At 28.2% G+C, this 7365-nt stretch overlaps 1 long non-coding RNA gene across 2 annotated transcripts; it reads right to left on the reverse strand.

The window, feature by feature from the left end:
- Positions 1 to 3923: 3923 nt before the first annotated feature.
- Positions 3924 to 7327, reverse strand: LOC114077899. Of its 2 annotated transcripts, XR_003579264.1 has the most exons (3): positions 7134 to 7327; positions 6975 to 7023; positions 3924 to 4588 (listed from the first exon to the last, which is right to left on the reverse strand). It is a non-coding gene; the product is annotated as an uncharacterized LOC114077899 (long non-coding RNA). The 2 variants fall into 2 exon arrangements; XR_003579263.1 differs by lacking the exon at positions 3924 to 4588 and having other exon boundaries at positions 6888 to 7023.
- Between the last annotated feature and the right edge of the window lie 38 nt (positions 7328 to 7365).

Here is a 7365-nt window from a genome sequence, read left to right on the forward strand (position 1 = left end):
TAGACAGTTATTACCAGAATAAACTCTACTGCTCAAAACGACTAAACAGGTCATTACAATAGAAATAATAGGAGAAAAACCTTTAAAACATTGAGAGAATAATCACATAGTATGCAAGTTAGATATAATAAACCCTGAATATATAATAAAAACAGCCTCAATAGAAGTTACAAATCAAGATTTAGAAGATTTTGGAATACAAATTAAAGAACTATTAGAATTAGGAGTAATAAGAAGATCTACTTCAAAACATAATTCCGCAACATTTATGGTAAGAAATCATAGTGAAATAGTTAGAGGAAAAGCTAGAATGGTTATAAATTACAAAAGACTAAATGATAATACTAGATAGACGGTTATAAATTACCAGACAAAACAGAGTTAATAAATAGAATCCAAGGAAAAATAATTTTTAGTAAATTTGATTGTAAGTCAGGATACTGGCAGATAAAAATGCATCCAGATACGTATAGAATGGACAGCTTTTACCTGTCCTGAAGGACATTTTCAATGGTTAGTTATGTCATTTGGGTTAAAAACCGCACCTCAAATTTTCCAAAGAAAAATGGATCATATATTTGAGTAATATAAAAAATTTGTTTTAGTATATGTAGATGATATTTTAGTATTTAGTAAAGATATAAAAGAACACTTAGGACATTTACAAACAGTTTTTAGGTTATTTATTAGTAATAGAATAATAATTAGTAAAAAGAAAATAGAATTATGTAAAAACTATATAAACTTTTTAGGAATTACTTTAGGAGAAGGAAAAGTTAAACTACAACCTCATATAGCTAAAAAAGCTCTAGAGATGCTAGATAAATTAAATAATTTAAAAAATTTACAAAAATTCCTAGGAATAATTAAATACGCAAAACCATTCATTAAGGATTTAGGAAAAGTAGCAGGACCATTATACTCTAAGACAGGAACTAAGGGACAAAAAAAGTATAATATTGAAGACATAAAATTAGTACAAAAAATAAAATAAAAAATAAAAAATATTCCTGATCTTAATATGTCATTAGAATCAGACTATTTAATAATAGAGACAGATGGGAGTTTTGATGGATGGGTGCAGTATTAAAATCAAGACCACATAAATACAATTCTAAACAAGAAGAAAAAATATGTGCTTACCAAAGTGGAAAATTCAAATAAAAAGGTAATAAAGCTAGTATAGATGTTGAAATTTTAGCTGTAATATATGGTTTAAATAGTTTTAGAATTTACATTCTAAATAAACCAGAAATACTAATAAGAACAGATTGTGAAGCTATAGTAAAATTTCATCAGAAAATTAATGATAAAATTAGTAGTCGAAGACGATGGCTAAATTTTTTAGATACTATATCAATTTATCATTCTATAATTTTTGAGCATATCAAGGGAAATGATAATAGTATTGCAGATCAACTAAGTAGATTATTGATCAAAGTTTAAATTCTAAATTTTACAGAATGAGACCATCCCTCCAAGACAAGGGCAAAGGAGTTGAACCTCCAACCCCAGATTGTTCAGACTTATATAAACAGACAGTGTTATCTAACCTACATTTCAGACCATTAACTAAAATGGATGATAATATGATAGAAAGACTACAATGGACAACATAATTTAATAGCATATGAATCATCTAATTGGAGTTTTAGACATCTACCTATATATCAGCTAGACAAACAACAGAAATGTTTAATAGATAATATTTGGATAGCCCATAACAAAAAAGACACTAAATATATAATTGCAGTATTAAATGCCTTAGGATATTGCTTTTCTACTAAAAATAAAGAAAATAAGTTTAAATATTATGTTGTCATACATGGTAAGATAAATGGAATTTTTCAAACTTGGATAGAAGTTTTAGAATCTATTAAAGGAGTTTCTAAACCACTTTTTAAAGGATTTAATGATTTTACTGAAGCATTAGATTATGCTAGGGGAGTTTTAGGTCCAAACTATTATATCTCTCCCTCTCTTAAACAGAATCCAGACAAAATTCCTCAATACCATATTCAAAAAGACACAGATAAAATTATTTTTGTGATCATTCTTCTTTAATGACAGAAGACTTTAAAAGATTAAATTACAAAAATGAGGTTTTATTACAAGAAAATCTCCAATTCAAAGAAAGAATTGAAAAATGGAAAATGATTTGAAGACTAAAAACACTCAGACCAACATACAGGGTTCTCCATCCCCAAGAAAAATGGATGAGATGGGTGAACATTCCCCTCTGAATGTAAATAAATCCACTGTATCGGATAAAGATACAGCTAGTCCGGTTCAAACGGTAGCCGGTAAAGACTTATCAAACCCGTTAATGGCTGTCACTTTGCCAAAAAGTGAAAAAGATGAAGGTTCATCCTCCAGAAGAAGGTTACCTCTCTCATTTACCCAGACTCTTAGACAAAAAATCAAAAAATCTCAAAAAAGATAAAGACCTAGAATCTCTTATAACTCAAACTGTAGAAAAATTACTTAAGCAACAACAAGAAAAAGATAAACATATAAACCCAAGCCCAATACAAAGTCCAATACAAGATTTGGTTTCAAGTCCAAATAATTCAGATGATTTTTCAGATTCAATACAATTTGCTCAAGACCCAAACGATGATGACTCTGGTATGAGTTTTGATTCAATTGCATTACATAACTTAGACACTTAATATATATATATATATATATATATACATATATATATATATATATATAGTAGTTTTGCTTTAAAGAGGAATGCCTCTTTTGTCAAATAATGTGAGTTCCACTTTACTCACTACCACACATGTGTGGAAAAACTGTTGGGACGCGTCTTTACTTTATTTTAAAATAGATAGGCACTCAATAAGGGATAAGAATTAACATACAATACATCAGACAAAGGACTGATAATAATGCAAAAGAGGGAATCATTTCACGTGCGATGGGGCCCAATGCGCACCCGGCGGAAAAGATAAGATTCTTTTTCATTTTGAAGTCCGGAGTTTAAATTCCAGAAGTGTGTATATAAGAAGACATTATCAGAAGAAGAAAGCCAAGCGAAAAAATCCACAACCAGCAAATTCCAAAGCCTTCAAAATCTCTTTCCTCTTCAGAACTACCTTTTAAAAAAAAATAAAAATATTTTTAGTTCTTTGTTTAAAAGTTTGTGTTAAGTCAGTTTGGAAGTTTTTCGGGTTTCCCGAAAAGGAAACTTCACTCTGTTCTAAAGAATGTAAGTTTTCATATTTACGTTTCTAGTAAACTTCCCATATATGTAAATTATGTGTGTTTGGTAAATTACATGTGATATGTTAATTATTTGATAAATTTATGAATATCATCATGAATCTATATTACTTAGTATATGGTTAGTCTCTTAGCCTCTTAAAAGTATCGATGGATTAACCTGTAAATTCATAGGACATTGTTAGGTTAAACTAAATGTTCTTAGAGAAGAACTATGAATAACCAAATCCGGGGTGTGGTTAAAGAAGATTACCTTTAAGAACAAAAGCTAAGAGAAAGAGATGAACAGTAATAATAGATTCATGAGTGGACAAAGTCCATAAAAAAATAAAAAAAAAATCTGAAAGTCATTATATGAAAAAAGATTATTATTCTAGAAAAATATTTGCTTATCATAGAACTTTATTTTACAATAGACAACATTTAAATATAGTTAAAATATATAAAAAAAATCCTTAGAAAACCATCTATTTACATTAAATTTAAGATTATCTTTAACCTATACATATAAATAGATTATCTTAAATTTAATGTAACTAGATGGTTTTCTAAGGATTTTTTTATATATTTTAACTATATTTAAATGTTGTCTATTGTAAAATAAAGTTCTATGATAAGCAAATATTTTTCTAGAATAATAATCTTTTTTCATATAATGACTTTCAGATTTTTTTTTATTTTTTTTATGGACGTTGTCCACTCATGAATCTATTATTACTGTTCATCTCTTTCTCTTAGCTTTTGTTCTTAAAGGTAATCTTCTTTAACCACACCCCGGATTTGGTTATTCATAGTTCTTCTCTAAGAACATTTAGTTTAACCTAACAATGTCCTATGAATTTACAGGTTAATCCATCGATACTTTTAAGAGGCTAAGAGACTAACCATATACTAAGTAATATAGATTCATGATGATATTCATAAATTTATCAAATAATTAACATATCACATGTAATTTACCAAACACACATAATTTACATATATGGGAAGTTTACTAGAAACGTAAATATGAAAACTTACATTCTTTAGAACAGAGTGAAGTTTCCCTTTCGGGAAACCCGAAAAACTTCCAAACTGACTTAACACAAACTTTTAAACAAAGAACTAAAAATATTTTTATTTTTTTTTAAAAGGTAGTTCTGAAGAGGAAAGAGATTTTGAAGGCTTTGGAATTTGCTGGTTGTGGATTTTTTCGCTTGGCTTTCTTCTTCTGATAATGTCTTCTTATATACACACTTCTGGAATTTAAACTCCGGACTTCAAAATGAAAAAGAATCTTATCTTTTCCGCCGGGTGCGCATTGGGCCCCATCGCACGTGAAATGATTCCCTCTTTTGCATTATTATCAGTCCTTTGTCTGATGTATTGTATGTTAATTCTTATCCCTTATTGAGTGCCTATCTATTTTAAAATAAAGTAAAGACGCGTCCCAACAGTTTTTCCACACATGTGTGGTAGTGAGTAAAGTGGAACTCACATTATTTGACAAAAGAGGCATTCCTCTTTAAAGCAAAACTACTATATATATATATATATATATGTATATATATATATATATATATATATTAAGTGTCTAAGTTATGTAATGCAATTGAATCAAAACTCATACCAGAGTCATCATCGTTTGGGTCTTGAGCAAATTGTATTGAATCTGAAAAATCATCTGAATTATTTGGACTTGAAACCAAATCATGTCTTGGACTTTGTATTGGGGTTGGGTTTATATGTTTATCTTTTTGTTGTTGTTGCTTAAGTAATTTTTCTACAGTTTGAGTTATAAGAGATTCTAGGTCTTTATTTTTTTGAGATTTTTTGATTTTTTGTCTAAGAGTCTGGGTAAATGAGAGAGGTAACCTTCTTCTGGAGGATGAACCTTCATCTTTTTCACTTTTTGGCAAAGTGACAGCTATTAACGGGTTTGAGAAGTCTTTACCAGCTACCGTTTGAACCGGACTAGCTGTATCTTTATCCGATACGTTTTAGGTAACATTTTATTCAAAAAAATTTAATAACAAAAAGAGAAAACTATGGTAGAGTAAACAGACATAAAACGTGATTGTCAGTCACGTTTTATAATTCGTTACTCTGAAGCACGTTTTACAGCTAAAACGTGACTCACAGTAACGTTTCTCTGAGATGGTTGAAAATTAAAATTTCAATCTTGTACGTGCCTCATTCATTATTCAAATTTCCACTATTAAAATAGATAGATATATTTTGTACATACCTTAACTTGAAATATGTATGATTTTCACTTTTCTTTTTCTTTTTCTTTTTTCTTTTATACAAAGACAATACCTTTTTAAACAAAAACAAGAAAAAACGTGAGAAAGACTTTGAACAAATTGGAGCTTGTCTTATATCTTTTCAATTTCAAAATTTGCGAATAAATCATATGAGAGATCTTCTTCTAGTCTAGGTAACCATTCCTTCCAAATAATAGACCAATCGGTTTCTTATGATTATCAAATATTAGACTATCAATAAAGAAGTTTTTGAATTTATTAATGCAATAAGTAAGCAAGACAACTATTAAAAAAATGAATTAATTGATATCGTAGAAAATCCCTCATCACTCTCTTTTTTCTTGCAAAAGTATTATCTATGTATAAAAAGAGAAGATAAGAGAAATTTATATATAAAGTTGAATGAGACATGTATGAGATTGAATTTTAATTTTTAATCATTCCAGAGAAACGTTATTGTGAGTCATGTTTTAACTGTAAAACGTGTCTCACAGTAACGAAATATAAAATGTTACTGACAATAACGTTTTGTGTGTGTTTACTCTATCAGATTTTTGTCTTTTAGTTATTGAATTTTTTTGAATAAAGTATTACATAAAACGTTAAGGCATAATACATATATTGGACCCTAAACTTGACTTCAAATTTTAACTTTGAGCTCCAACTTCTATAATGCACAAACAGACACTTTAACTATCCAACTTTTAAATAAATAAACACATGAGTCCTATATGGAAAAATACACGTAGGACACCACGTAGGACGAAAAATGACATGTAGGACATGTGTGTCTATTTGTTCAACTTTATACAAGTTTAAGTGTCTACTTGTGCACACCCAAAGTTGAAGGGCATAAATGTGATTTGAAGCAAAGTTAAAAGGCATATTTATGTATTATGCCAAACGTTAATGAGAACTACGTTTATATTAGTTTTGTAAAATTTTAAAAAAAATATTATTTTGGTAAATTAATTTTAATAATGGCTTACTATGGTCAAACTTCTTTAAAAAGATACTCCCTCCGTTTCAAAAAGAATGATCTAGTTTAACTTGGAATGAAGTTTAAGAAAAGAAAAAAGATTTTTCAATCTTGTGGTTCAAAAATAAAGTTATGTTAAATTTACCAAAATGTCATTTAATCTTGTGGTGTTAAATATGTCAAGTGAAAAGTTAAAGTTAAAGTGTTATCAAAAAATGAAATAAAACATTCTTTTTGGAACGGACTAAAAAAAATAAAATCATTTTTTTTAAACGAAGGGATACAAAACAACAATATATCCAATAAAACAATTCAAATAATTAGAAATAGAAATAAAAGCAATAATAAAGTGAAGATTTATGTTAATCAACAATTGATATAATAGTTCAAACTACTGTAAGTCTAAGAAGATCTTAGTAATTATTTTGAGATAAAAAAAAATCTGCAGTTCTAGCATTTAAGTTTTAACGGAGACATAAGATACATTTCAACAACAAAAAAAAAGACAAAATACTCACTTGTAATAACTTTGAATAACCAATTTCTTAGCACTGATTCTCTTTACACCTATAAACAATCGATACAACATATTTTAAATCACTGACAAGAACATCTTAATATAGAATATTTATATAGGAGAAGAAAGCTGATGAGAAAAAAATATAAGTAGAGCTCACCAAGCAACAATGGAAAACAATCAATTGGAAATTAGAGAGCCATCAATTTTGTATAAATTAGTAATAGAGTAAAGTAGAAGGAACATATAGAAGTGGGAAACAACTGTCTTCCCCTAAACTAAAAAGTAGACATGTGTACCAAAGATAAAAATTCAAGGGTTCATATTGAATGTTGCTACTTTATAAGTAGAATCTTTGTTGTTTGTTGTACAAATATATATATATATATATA

Source organism: Solanum pennellii, chromosome 7 (assembly GCF_001406875.1).
Source record: "Solanum pennellii chromosome 7, SPENNV200".
NCBI classification, from domain to species: domain Eukaryota; kingdom Viridiplantae; phylum Streptophyta; class Magnoliopsida; order Solanales; family Solanaceae; genus Solanum; species Solanum pennellii.